Genomic DNA, 11,557 nt, shown 5'->3' with positions numbered 1-11,557 from the left:
ACTAAAGACTTCCGTGGAGAGGAACAAACATGAGTTGAATATATTTTTGGCAGGCTTTGCTGTATGGCTGAGCCTTATGAAATTGTGAAAAGTCAAAGAGCTGTCTAGGTAGGAAATCAAGCGCCACAAAGGAGAGCTTGGGCGGAGGTGATAAGCAGCAGCCATTGTTATGCACACCTACGAACGGGGTACCACAACAAGTGAGATTTGTGCCAAGAGCTTGGCGTGGACATCCAACACTTGGGGCTTATCGCTTTCGGCCTTTGGCTAAGATCAAGTGTAGTATCTGTTCTTATCAGTTTAATATCTGATATGTCCTCTATATGGACTACATATTAGCAGATTTTTGCATGAGGGCAGAAATTTGAGCTTGCTCCTTTCTCTCCACGCATCGACCTAGCATTGCAGTGCCGCTGGGAACGGTGCACTCTGTTCTTACCTTGTAGAAACCAAACACTCAAACAATTGTCGCGTATCAAAAGTGAATTCTACACTGGCTCAATGAAACTGAGGTAACGGCCTGGCACACACAAGTGTGTGAAACCGCCTGATGGCTCACTGCTTAGTGACGTGACCATGCACGGGGTCACAATGAGCTTGAACTGGATTCCAAATTGAGTTAGAAGCGTTTGTCAAGAATGGAAACTTGCTTTCACTCAAGACCTTCTGGGAGACTTGGTGAGAAACCAGAGTCAGCATTTTGGAGCGAATGTAAGTGGTTCAGGGATGTATTGCTTAGGCAGGCTTAAAAGCCAATCACAGTAGTCAGGGCAGGAGGTAACAAAGACGTGTATAATTTTGGTTGGCAGATGGGGGCGGGTTGGGAATGTTGCATACTGGGATCTGACATGGAAAGCAAAGAGAGGCCTACCGTGAAGGTGGTGATCAGACCGAGAGGCTCCTCTGCTGCTCTCCAACAGAGGGCCATGCTGACTCTGGTGTCTTCTTCATAACGCACAAGTCTTTCGCCTTTACTAAAGACTCGTGGAGAGGAACAAACATGAGTTGAAATATTTTTGGCAGGCTTTGCTGTATGGCTGAGCCTTATGAAATTGTGAAAAGTCAAAGAGCTGTCTAGGTCAGGAAATCAAGCGCCACAAAGGAGAGCTTGGGCGGAGGTGATAAGCAGCAGCCATTGTTATGCACACCTACGAACGGGTACCACAACAAGTGAGATTTGTGCCAAGAGCTTGGCGTGACATCCAACACTTGGGGCTTATCGCTCGGCCTTTGGCTAAGATCAAGTGTAGTATCTGTTCTTATCAGTTTATATCTGATATGTCCTCTATAATGAGGACTACATATTAAGCAGATTTTTGGCATGAGGGCAGAAATTTGGAGCTTGCCCTTTCTCTCCACGCATCGACCTAGCATTGCAGTGCCGCTGGGAACGGTGCACTCTGTTCTTACCTTGTAGAAAACCAAACACTCAAACAATTGTCGCAGTATCAAAAGTGAATTCTACACTGGCTCAATGAAACTGAGGTAGCCTGGCACACACAAGTGTGTGAAACGCTCTGATGGCTCACTGCTTAGTGACGTGACCATGCACGGGGTCACAATGAGCTTGAACTGGATTCCAAATTGAGTTAGAAGCGTTTGTCAAGAATGGAAACTTGCTTTCACTCAAGACCTTCTGGGAGACTTGGTGAGAAACCAGAGTCAGCAGCATTTTGGAGCGAATGTAAGTGGTTCAGGGATGTATTGCTTAGGCAGGCTTAAAAGCCAATCACAGTAGTCAGGCAGGAGGTAATAAAGACGTATAATTTTGGTTGGCAGATGGGGGCGGGTTGGGAATGTTGCATACTGGGATCTGACATCGGAAAGCAAAGAGAGGCCTACCGTGAAGGTGGTGATCAGGACCGAGAGGCTCCTCTGCTGCCTCCAACAGAGGGCCATGCTGACTCTGGTTTCTCTTCATAACGCCAAGTCTTTCGCCTTTTTACTAAAGACTTCGTGGAGAGGAACAAACATGAGTTGAATATATTTTTGGCAGGCTTTGCTGTATGGCTGAGCCTTATGAAATTGTGAAAAGTCAAAGAGCTGTCTAGGTCAGAAATCAAGCGCCACAAAGGAGAGCTTGGGCGGAGGTGATAAGCAGCAGCCATTGTTATGCACACCTACGAACGGGTACCACAACAAGTGAGATTTGTGCCAAGAGCTTGCGTGACATCCAACACTTGGGGCTTATCGCCTCGGCCTTTGGCTAAGATCAAGTGTAGTATCTGTTCTTATCAGTTTAATATCTGATATGTCCTCTATATGAGGACTACATATTAAGCAGATTTTTGGCATGAGGGGCAGAAATTTGAGCTTGCCCTTTCTCTCCACGCATCGACCTAGCATTGCAGTGCCGCTGGGAACGGTGCACTCTGTTCTTACCTTGTAGAAAACCAAACACTCAAACAATTGTCGCGTATCAAAAGTGAATTCTACACTGGCTCAATGAAACTGAGGTAACGGCCTGGCACACACAAGTGTGTGAAACCGCTCTGATGGCTCACTGTTTGTGACTGACCATGCACGGGTCACAATGAGCTTGAACTGGATTCCAAATTGAGTTAGAAGCGTTTGTCAAGAATGGAAACTTGCTTTCACTCAAGACCTTCTGGGAGACTTGGTGAGAAACCAGAGTCAGCATTTTGGAGCGAATGTAAGTGGTTCAGGGATGTATTGCTTAGGCAGGCTTAAAAGCCAATCACAGTAGTCAGGGCAGGAGGTAATAAAGACGTGTATAATTTTGGCTGGCAGATGGGGGCGGGTTGGGAATGTTGCATACTGGGATCTGACATGGAAAGCAAAGAGAGGCCTACCGTGAAGGTGGTGATGTGACCGAGAGGCTCCTCTGCTGCTCTCCAACAGAGGGCCATGCTGACTCTGGTTTCTCTTCATAACGCACAAGTCTTTCGCCTTTACTAAAGACTTCCGTGGAGAGGAACAAACATGAGTTGAATATATTTTGGCAGGCTTTGCTGTATGGCTGAGCCTTATGAAATTGTGAAAAGTCAAAGAGCTGTCTAGGTCAGAAATCAAGCGCCACAAAGGAGAGCTTGGGCGGAGGTGATAAGCAGCAGCCATTGTTATGCACACCTACGAACGGGTACCACAACAAGTGAGATTTGTGCCAAGAGCTTGGCGTGGCGTGACATCCAACACTTGGGGCTTATCGCCTCGGCCTTTGGCTAAGATCAGTGTAGTATCTGTTCTTATCAGTTTAATATCTGATATGTCCTCTATATGAGGACTACATATTGCAGATTTTGGCATGAGGGGCAGAAATTTGGAGCTTGCTCCTTTCTCTCCACGCATCGACCTAGCATTGCAGTGCCGCTGGGAACGGTGCACTCTGTTCTTACCTTGTAGAAAACCAAACACTCAAACAATTGTCGCGTATCAAAAGTGAATTCTACACTGGCTCAATGAAACTGAGGTAACGGCCTGGCACACAAGTGTGTGAAACCGCTCTGATGGCTCACTGCTTAGTGACGTGACCATGCACGGGTCACAATGAGCTTGAACTGGATTCCAAATTGAGTTAGAAGCGTTGTCAAGAATGGAAACTTGCTTTCACTCAAGACCTTCTGGGAGACTTGGTGAGAAACCAGAGTCAGCATTTTGGAGCGAATGAGTGGTTCAGGATGTATTGCTTAGGCAGGCTTAAAAGCCAATCACAGTAGTCAGGGCAGGAGGTAATAAAGACGTGTATAATTTTGCTGGCAGATGGGGGCGGGTTGGGAATGTTGCATACTGGGATCTGACATGCGGAAAGCAAAGAGAGGCCTACCGTGAAGGTGGTGATCAGACCGAGAGGCTCCTCTGCTGCTCTCCAACAGAGGGCCATGCTGACTCTGGTTTCTTCATAACGCACAAGTCTTTCCCTTTACTAAAGACTTCGTGGAGAGGAACAAACATGAGTTGAATATATTTTTGGCAGGTTTTGCTGTATGGCTGAGCCTTATGAAATTGTAAAAGTCAAAGAGCTGTCTAGGTCAGGAAATCAAGCGCCACAAAGGAGAGCTTGGGCGGAGGTGATAAGCAGCAGCCATTGTTATGCACACCTACGAACGGGTACCACAACAAGTGAGATTTGTGCCAAGAGCTTGGCGTGGACATCCAACACTTGGGGCTTATCGCCTCGGCCTTTTGGCTAAGATCAAGTGTAGTATCTGTTCTTATCAGTTTAATATCTGATATGTCCTCTATATGAGGACTACATATTAAGCAGAGATTTTTGGCATGAGGGGCAGAAATTTGAGCTTGCTCCTTTCTCTCCACGCATCGACCTAGCATTGCAGTGCCGCTGGGAACGGTGCACTCTGTTCTTACCTTGTAGAAAACCAAACACTCAAACAATTGTCGCGTATCAAAAGTGAATTCTACACTGGCTCAATGAAACTGAGGTATCGGCCTGGCACACACAAGTGTGTGAAACCGCTCTGATGGCTCACTGCTTAGTGGACGTGACCATGCACGGGTCACAATGAGCTTGAACTGGATTCCAAATTGAGTTAGAAGCGTTTGTCAAGAATGGAAACTTGCTTTCACTCAAGACCTTCTGGGAGACTTGGTGAGAAACCAGAGTCAGCATTTTGGAGCGAATGTAAGTGGTTCAGGGATGTATTGCTTAGGCAGGCTTAAAAGCCAATCACAGTAGTCAGGCAGGAGGTAATAAAGACGTGTATAATTTTGGTTGGCAGATGGGGGCGGGTTGGGAATGTTGCATACTGGGATCTGACATGGAAAGCAAAGAGAGGCCTACCGTGAAGGTGGTGATCAGACCGAGAGGCCCTCTGGCTCTCCAACAGAGGGCCATGCTGACTCTGGTTTCTTCATAACGCACAAGTCTTTCGCCTTTACTAAAGACTTCCGTGGAGAGGAACAAACATGAGTTGAATATATTTTGGCAGGCTTTGCTGTATGGCTGAGCCTTATGAAATTGTGAAAAGTCAAAGAGCTGTCTAGGTCAGGAAATCAAGCGCCACAAAGGAGAGCTTGGGCGGAGGTGATAAGCAGCAGCCATTGTTATGCACACCTACGAACGGGTACCACAACAAGTGAGATTTGTGCCAAGAGCTTCGTGGGACATCCAACACTTGTGGCCTATCGCTCGCCTCGGCCTTTTAAGATCAAGTGTAGTATCTGTTCTTATCAGTTTAATATCTGATATGTCCTCTATATGAGGACTACATATTAAGCAGATTTTTGCATGAGGGGCAGAAATTGGAGCTTGCTCCTTTCTCTCCACGCATCGACCTAGCATTGCAGTGCCGCTGGGAACGGTGCACTCTGTTCTTACCTTGTAGAAAACCAAACACTCAAACAATTGTCCGCATCAAAAGTGAATTCTACACTGGCTCAATGAAACTGAGGTAACGGCCTGGCACACACAAGTGTGTGAAACCGCTCTGATGGCTCACTGCTTAGTGACGTGACCATGCACGGGTCACAATGAGCTTGAACTGGATTCCAAATTGAGTTAGAAGCGTTTGTCAAGAATGGAAACTTGCTTTCACTCAAGACCTTCTGGGAGACTTGGTGAGAAACCAGAGTCAGCATTTTGGAGCGAATGTAAGTGGTTCAGGGATGTATTGCTTAGGCAGGCTTAAAAGCCAATCACAGTAGTCAGGCAGGAGGTATAAAGACGTGTATAATTTTGGCTGGCAGATGGGGGGGGTTGGGAATGTTGCATACTGGGATCTGACACGGAAAGCAAAGAGAGGCCTACCGTGAAGGTGGTGACATGACCGAGAGGCCCCTCTGCTGCTCTCCAACAGAGGGCCATGCTGACTCTGGTTTTCTTCATAACGCACAAGTCTTTCGCCTTTTACTAAAGACTTCCGGAGAGGAACAAACATGAGTTGAATATATTTTTGCAGGCTTTGCTGTATGGCTGAGCCTTATGAAATTGTGAAAAGTCAAAGAGCTGTCTAGGTCAGGAAATCAAGCGCCACAAAGGAGAGCTTGGGCGGAGGTGATAAGCAGCAGCCATTGTTATGCACACCTACGAACGGGTACCACAACAAGTGAGATTTGTGCCAAGAGCTTGGCGTGGACATCCAACACTTGGGGCTTATCGCTCTCGGCCTTTTGGCTAAGATCAAGTGTAGTATCTGTTCTTATCAGTTTAATATCTGATATGTCCTCTATATGAGGACTACATATTAAGCAGATTTTTGGCATGAGGGGCAGAAATTTGGAGCTTGCTCCTTTCTCTCCACGCATCGACCTAGCATTGCAGTGCCGCTGGGAACGGTGCACTCTGTTCTACCTTGTAGAAAACCAAACACTCAAACAATTGTCGCGTATCAAAAGTGAATTTTACACTGGCTCAATGAAACTGAGGTAACGGCCTGGCACACACAAGTGTGTGAAACCGCTCTGATGGCTCACTGCTTAGTGACGTGACCATGCACGGGGTCACAATGAGCTTGAACTGGATTCCAAATTGAGTTAGAAGCGTTTGTCAAGAATGGAAACTTGCTTTCACTCAAGACCTTCTGGGAGACTTGGTGAGAAACCAGAGTCAGCATTTTGAGCGAATGTAAGTGGTTCAGGATGTATTGCTTAGGCAGGCTTAAAAGCCAATCACAGTAGTCAGGGCAGGAGGTAATAAAGACGTGTATAATTTTGGTTGGCAGATGGGGGCGGGTTGGGAATGTTGCATACTGGGATCTGACATGGAAAGCAAAGAGAGGCCTACCGTGAAGGTGGTGACTGTGACCGAGAGGCTCCTCTGCTGCTCTCCAACAGAGGGCCATGCTGACTCTGGTTTTCTTCATAACGCACAAGTCTTTCGCCTTTTACTAAAGACTTCCGTGGAGAGGAACAAACATGAGTTGAATATATTTTTGGCAGGCTTTGCTGTATGGCTGAGCCTTATGAAATTGTGAAAAGTCAAAGAGCTGTCTAGGTCAGAAATCAAGCGCCACAAAGGAGAGCTTGGGCGGAGGTGATAAGCAGCAGCCATTGTTATGCACACCTACGAACGGGGTACCACAACAAGTGAGATTTGTGCCAAGAGCTTGGCGTGGACATCCAACACTTGGGGCTTATCGCTTCTCGGCCTTTTGGCTAAGATCAAGTGTAGTATCTGTTCTTATCAGTTTAATATCTGATATGTCCTCTATATGAGGACTACATATTAAGCAGATTTTTGGCATGAGGGGCAGAAATTTGGAGCTTGCTCCTTTCTCTCCACGCATCGACCTAGCATTGCAGTGCCGCTGGGAACGGTGCACTCTGTTCTTACCTTGTAGAAAACCAAACACTCAAACAATTGTCGCGTATCAAAAGTGAATTCTACACTGGCTCAATGAAACTGAGGTAACGGCCTGGCACACACAAGTGTGTGAAACCGCTCTGATGGCTCACTGCTTAGTGACGTGACCATGCACGGGGTCACAATGAGCTTGAACTGGATTCCAAATTGAGTTAGAAGCGTTTGTCAAGAATGGAAACTTGCTTTCACTCAAGACCTTCTGGGAGACTTGGTGAGAAACCAGAGTCAGCATTTTGGAGCGAATGTAAGTGGTTCAGGGATGTATTGCTTAGGCAGGCTTAAAAGCCAATCACAGTAGTCAGGGCAGGAGGTAATAAAGACGTGTATAATTTTGGTTGGCAGATGGGGCGGGTTGGGAATGTTGCATACTGGGATCTGACATGGAAAGCAAAGAGAGGCCTACCGTGAAGGTGGTGACATGACCGAGAGGCTCCTCTGCTGCTCTCCAACAGAGGGCCATGCTGACTCTGGTTTCTTCATAACGCACAAGTCTTTCGCCTTTACTAAAGACTTCCGTGGAGAGGAACAAACATGAGTTGAATATATTTTGGCAGGCTTTGCTGTATGGCTGAGCCTTATGAAATTGTGAAAAGTCAAAGAGCTGTCTAGGTCAGAAATCAAGCGCCACAAAGGAGAGCTTGGAGGTGATAAGCAGCAGCCATTGTTATGCACACACTACGAACGGGTACCACAACAAGTGAGATTTGTGCCAAGAGCTTGGGGACATCCAACACTTGGGGCCGCCGCTCGGCCTTTTTGGCTAAGATCAAGTGTAGTATCTGTTCTTATCAGTTTAATATCTGATATGTCCTCTATATGAGGACTACATATTAAGCAGATTTTTGGCATGAGGGGCAGAAATTTGAGCTTGCTCCTTTCTCTCCACGCATCGACCTAGCATTGCAGTGCCGCTGGGAACGGTGCACTCTGTTCTTACCTTGTAGAAAACCAAACACTCAAACAATTGTCGCGGATCAAAAGTGAATTCTACACTGGCTCAATGAAACTGAGGTAACGGCCTGGCACACACAAGTGTGTGTAAACCGCTCTGATGGCTCACTGCTTAGTGACGTGACCATGCACGGGTCACAATGAGCTTGAACTGGATTCCAAATTGAGTTAGAAGCGTTTGTCAAGAATGGAAACTTGCTTCACTCAAGACCTTCTGGGAGACTTGGTGAGAAACCAGAGTCAGCATTTTGGAGCGAATGTAAGTGGTTCAGGATGTATTGCTTAGGCAGGCTTAAAAGCCAATCACAGTAGCCGGGCAGGAGGTAATAAAGACGTGTATAATTTTGGTTGGCAGATGGGGCGGGTTGGGAATGTTGCATACTGGGATCTGACATGAAAGCAAAGAGAGGCCTACCGTGAAGGTGGTGACTCAGACCGAGAGGCTCCTCTGCTGCTCTCCAACAGAGGGCCATGCTGACTCTGGTTTCTTTCTTCATAACGCACAAGTCTTTCGCCTTTACTAAAGACTCGTGGAGAGGAACAAACATGAGTTGAATATATTTTGGCAGGCTTTTGGCTGTATGGCTGAGCCTTATGAAATTGTGAAAAGTCAAAGAGCTGTCTAGGTCAGAAATCAAGCGCCACAAAGGAGAGCTTGGGCGGAGGTGATAAGCAGCAGCCATTGTTATGCACACCTACGAACGGGGTACCACAACAAGTGAGATTTGTGCCAAGAGCTTGGCGTGACATCCAACACTTGGGGCTTATCGCTTCTCGGCCTTTGGCTAAGATCAAGTGTAGTATCTGTTCTTATCAGTTTAATATCTGATATGTCCTCTATATGAGGACTACATATTGCAGATTTTGGCATGAGGGGCAGAAATTTGAGCTTGCTCCTTTCTCTCCACGCATCGACCTAGCATTGCAGTGCCGCTGGGAACGGTGCACTCTGTTCTTACCTTGTAGAAAACCAAACACTCAAACAATTGTCGCGTATCAAAAGTGAATTCTACACTGGCTCAATGAAACTGGAGGTAATCGGCCTGGCACACACAAGTGTGTGAAACCGCTCTGATGGCTCACTGCTTAGTGACGTGACCATGCACGGGTCACAATGAGCTTGAACTGATTCCAAATTGAGTTAGAAGCGCTTGTCAAGAATGGAAACTTGCTTTCACTCAAGACCTTCTGGGAGACTTGGTGAGAAACCAGAGTCAGCATTTTGGAGCGAATGAGTGGTTCAGGATGTATTGCTTAGGCAGGCTTAAAAGCCAATCACAGTAGTCAGGCAGGAGGTAATAAAGACGGTATAATTTTGGTTGGCAGATGGGGCGGGTTGGGAATGTTGCATACTGGATCTGACACATGAAAGCAAAGAGAGGCCTACCGTGAAGGTGGTGACTGTGACCGAGAGGCTCCTCTGCTGCTCTCCAACAGAGGGCCATGCTGACTCTGGTTTCTCTTCATAACGCACAAGTCTTTCGCCTTTACTAAAGACTTCCGGGGAGAGGAACAAACATGAGTTGAATATATTTTTGGCAGGCTTTGCTGTATGGCTGAGCCTTATGAAATTGTGAAAAGTCAAAGAGCTGTCTAGGTCAGAAATCAAGCGCCACAAAGGAGAGCTTGGGCGGAGGTGATAAGCAGCAGCCATTGTTATGCACACCTACGAACGGGTACCACAACAAGTGAGATTTGTGCCAAGAGCTTGATGTGACATCCAACACTTGGGGCTTATCGCTTCTCGGCCTTTTGGCTAAGATCAAGTGTAGTATCTGTTCTTATCAGTTTAATATCTGATATGTCCTCTATATGAGGACTACATATTAAGCAGATTTTTGGCATGAGGGGCAGAAATTTGGAGCTTGCTCCTTTCTCTCCACGCATCGACCTAGCATTGCAGTGCCGCTGGGAACGGTGCACTCTGTTCTTACCTTGTAGAAAACCAAACACTCAAACAATTGTCGCGTATCAAAAGTGAATTCTACACTGGCTCAATGAAACTGAGGTAACGGCCTGGCACACACAAGTGTGTGAAACCGCTCTGATGGCTCACTGCTTAGTGACGTGACCATGCACGGGGTCACAATGAGCTTGAACTGATTCCAAATTGAGTTAGAAGCGTTTGTCAAGAATGGAAACTTGCTTTCACTCAAGACCTTCTGGGAGACTTGGTGAGAAACCAGAGTCAGCATTTTGGAGCGAATGTAAGTGGTTCAGGATGTATTGCTTAGGCAGGCTTAAAAGCCAATCACAGTAGTCAGGGCAGGAGGTAATAAAGACGTGTATAATTTGGTTGGCAGATGGGGGCGGGTTGGGAATGTTGCATACTGGGATCTGACATGGAAAGCAAAGAGAGGCCACCGTGAAGGTGGTGATCAGGACCGAGAGGCTCCTCTGCTGCTCCAACAGAGGGCCATGCTGACTCTGGTTTCTCTTCATAACGCACAAGTCTTTCGCCTTTACTAAAGACTTCCGTGGAGAGGAACAAACATGAGTTGAATATATTTTTGGCAGGCTTTGCTGTATGGCTGAGCCTTATGAAATTGTGAAAAGTCAAAGAGCTGTCTAGGTCAGAAATCAAGCGCCACAAAGGAGAGCTGACGGAGGTGATAAGCAGCAGCCATTGTTATGCACACCTACGAACGGGTACCACAACAAGTGAGATTTGTGCCAAGAGCTTATGCGTGACATCCAACACTTGGGGCTTATCGCCGGCCTTTGGCTAAGATCATGTAGTATCTGTTCTTATCAGTTTAATATCTGATATGTCCTCTATGAGGACTACATATTAAGCAGATTTTTGGCATGAGGGGCAGAAATTTGGAGCTTGCTCCTTCTCTCCACGCATCGACCTAGCATTGCAGTGCCGCTGGGAACGGTGCACTCTGTTCTACCTTGTAGAAAACCAAACACTCAAACAATTGTCGCGTATCAAAAGTGAATTCTACACTGGCTCAATGAAACGAGGTAACGGCCTGGCACACACAAGTGTGTGAAACCGCCTGATGGCTCACTGTTTAGTGACGTGACCATGCACGGGTCACAATGAGCTTGAACTGGATTCCAAATTGAGTTAGAAGCGTTTGTCAAGAATGGAAACTTGCTTTCACTCAAGACCTTCTGGGAGACTTGGTGAGAAACCAGAGTCAGCATTTTGGAGCGAATGTAAGTGGTTCAGGGATGTATTGCTTAGGCAGGCTTAAAAGCCAATCACAGTAGTCAGGGCAGGAGGTAATAAAGACGTGTATAATTTTGGTTGGCAGATGGGGCGGCTGGGAATGTTGCATACTGGGATCTGACATGGAAAGCAAAGAGAGGCCTACC

At 46.7% G+C, this 11,557-nt stretch overlaps 22 non-coding genes and 1 pseudogene across 22 annotated transcripts; all 23 read left to right on the top strand.

Annotated features, from left to right (window-relative positions):
* The first annotated feature begins 249 nt into the window (after nucleotides 1–249).
* On the top strand, nucleotides 250–433 carry LOC124852953. The gene has a single exon (XR_007033369.1). It is a non-coding gene; the product is annotated as a U2 spliceosomal RNA (small nuclear RNA).
* A 497-nt stretch (nucleotides 434–930) lies between these two features.
* On the top strand, nucleotides 931–1,040 carry LOC124853978. The gene has a single exon (XR_007034280.1). It is a non-coding gene; the product is annotated as a U5 spliceosomal RNA (small nuclear RNA).
* Nucleotides 1,041–1,218: 178 nt separating this feature from the next.
* Nucleotides 1,219–1,404, top strand: LOC124852909. The gene has a single exon (XR_007033326.1). It is a non-coding gene; the product is annotated as a U2 spliceosomal RNA (small nuclear RNA).
* Nucleotides 1,405–1,901: 497 nt separating this feature from the next.
* On the top strand, nucleotides 1,902–2,013 carry LOC124853844. Its single transcript, XR_007034177.1, has one exon. It is a non-coding gene; the product is annotated as a U5 spliceosomal RNA (small nuclear RNA).
* A 174-nt stretch (nucleotides 2,014–2,187) lies between these two features.
* Nucleotides 2,188–2,376, top strand: LOC124852679. Its single transcript, XR_007033102.1, has one exon. It is a non-coding gene; the product is annotated as a U2 spliceosomal RNA (small nuclear RNA).
* Nucleotides 2,377–2,872: 496 nt separating this feature from the next.
* Nucleotides 2,873–2,983, top strand: LOC124853514. Its single transcript, XR_007033856.1, has one exon. It is a non-coding gene; the product is annotated as a U5 spliceosomal RNA (small nuclear RNA).
* Nucleotides 2,984–3,163: 180 nt separating this feature from the next.
* Nucleotides 3,164–3,350, top strand: LOC124852871. Its single transcript, XR_007033290.1, has one exon. It is a non-coding gene; the product is annotated as a U2 spliceosomal RNA (small nuclear RNA).
* A 493-nt stretch (nucleotides 3,351–3,843) lies between these two features.
* On the top strand, nucleotides 3,844–3,951 carry LOC124854014 (annotated as a pseudogene).
* Nucleotides 3,952–4,127: 176 nt separating this feature from the next.
* Nucleotides 4,128–4,320, top strand: LOC124854428. Its single transcript, XR_007034672.1, has one exon. It is a non-coding gene; the product is annotated as a U2 spliceosomal RNA (small nuclear RNA).
* A 495-nt stretch (nucleotides 4,321–4,815) lies between these two features.
* On the top strand, nucleotides 4,816–4,924 carry LOC124853808. The gene has a single exon (XR_007034147.1). It is a non-coding gene; the product is annotated as a U5 spliceosomal RNA (small nuclear RNA).
* Nucleotides 4,925–5,102: 178 nt separating this feature from the next.
* Nucleotides 5,103–5,290, top strand: LOC124852876. The gene has a single exon (XR_007033294.1). It is a non-coding gene; the product is annotated as a U2 spliceosomal RNA (small nuclear RNA).
* A 494-nt stretch (nucleotides 5,291–5,784) lies between these two features.
* LOC124853737 lies at nucleotides 5,785–5,896 on the top strand. Its single transcript, XR_007034076.1, has one exon. It is a non-coding gene; the product is annotated as a U5 spliceosomal RNA (small nuclear RNA).
* A 174-nt stretch (nucleotides 5,897–6,070) lies between these two features.
* LOC124854083 lies at nucleotides 6,071–6,263 on the top strand. The gene has a single exon (XR_007034330.1). It is a non-coding gene; the product is annotated as a U2 spliceosomal RNA (small nuclear RNA).
* A 497-nt stretch (nucleotides 6,264–6,760) lies between these two features.
* On the top strand, nucleotides 6,761–6,872 carry LOC124853455. Its single transcript, XR_007033798.1, has one exon. It is a non-coding gene; the product is annotated as a U5 spliceosomal RNA (small nuclear RNA).
* A 179-nt stretch (nucleotides 6,873–7,051) lies between these two features.
* LOC124852901 lies at nucleotides 7,052–7,243 on the top strand. The gene has a single exon (XR_007033318.1). It is a non-coding gene; the product is annotated as a U2 spliceosomal RNA (small nuclear RNA).
* Nucleotides 7,244–7,741: 498 nt separating this feature from the next.
* Nucleotides 7,742–7,850, top strand: LOC124853807. The gene has a single exon (XR_007034146.1). It is a non-coding gene; the product is annotated as a U5 spliceosomal RNA (small nuclear RNA).
* Nucleotides 7,851–8,018: 168 nt separating this feature from the next.
* LOC124852677 lies at nucleotides 8,019–8,210 on the top strand. Its single transcript, XR_007033100.1, has one exon. It is a non-coding gene; the product is annotated as a U2 spliceosomal RNA (small nuclear RNA).
* Nucleotides 8,211–8,705: 495 nt separating this feature from the next.
* Nucleotides 8,706–8,818, top strand: LOC124853985. Its single transcript, XR_007034285.1, has one exon. It is a non-coding gene; the product is annotated as a U5 spliceosomal RNA (small nuclear RNA).
* Nucleotides 8,819–8,996: 178 nt separating this feature from the next.
* On the top strand, nucleotides 8,997–9,183 carry LOC124854414. The gene has a single exon (XR_007034658.1). It is a non-coding gene; the product is annotated as a U2 spliceosomal RNA (small nuclear RNA).
* Nucleotides 9,184–9,677: 494 nt separating this feature from the next.
* On the top strand, nucleotides 9,678–9,789 carry LOC124853522. Its single transcript, XR_007033864.1, has one exon. It is a non-coding gene; the product is annotated as a U5 spliceosomal RNA (small nuclear RNA).
* Nucleotides 9,790–9,966: 177 nt separating this feature from the next.
* Nucleotides 9,967–10,158, top strand: LOC124852890. The gene has a single exon (XR_007033307.1). It is a non-coding gene; the product is annotated as a U2 spliceosomal RNA (small nuclear RNA).
* A 494-nt stretch (nucleotides 10,159–10,652) lies between these two features.
* Nucleotides 10,653–10,764, top strand: LOC124853406. The gene has a single exon (XR_007033749.1). It is a non-coding gene; the product is annotated as a U5 spliceosomal RNA (small nuclear RNA).
* A 174-nt stretch (nucleotides 10,765–10,938) lies between these two features.
* Nucleotides 10,939–11,122, top strand: LOC124852920. Its single transcript, XR_007033337.1, has one exon. It is a non-coding gene; the product is annotated as a U2 spliceosomal RNA (small nuclear RNA).
* Nucleotides 11,123–11,557: the final 435 nt, after the last annotated feature.

This window comes from Hippoglossus stenolepis, chromosome 10 (assembly GCF_022539355.2).
Source record: "Hippoglossus stenolepis isolate QCI-W04-F060 chromosome 10, HSTE1.2, whole genome shotgun sequence".
NCBI lineage: Eukaryota > Metazoa > Chordata > Actinopteri > Pleuronectiformes > Pleuronectidae > Hippoglossus > Hippoglossus stenolepis.
Note: the sequence above shows the minus strand (reverse complement) of the source record. Positions and strands in the feature narration are given on the sequence as shown.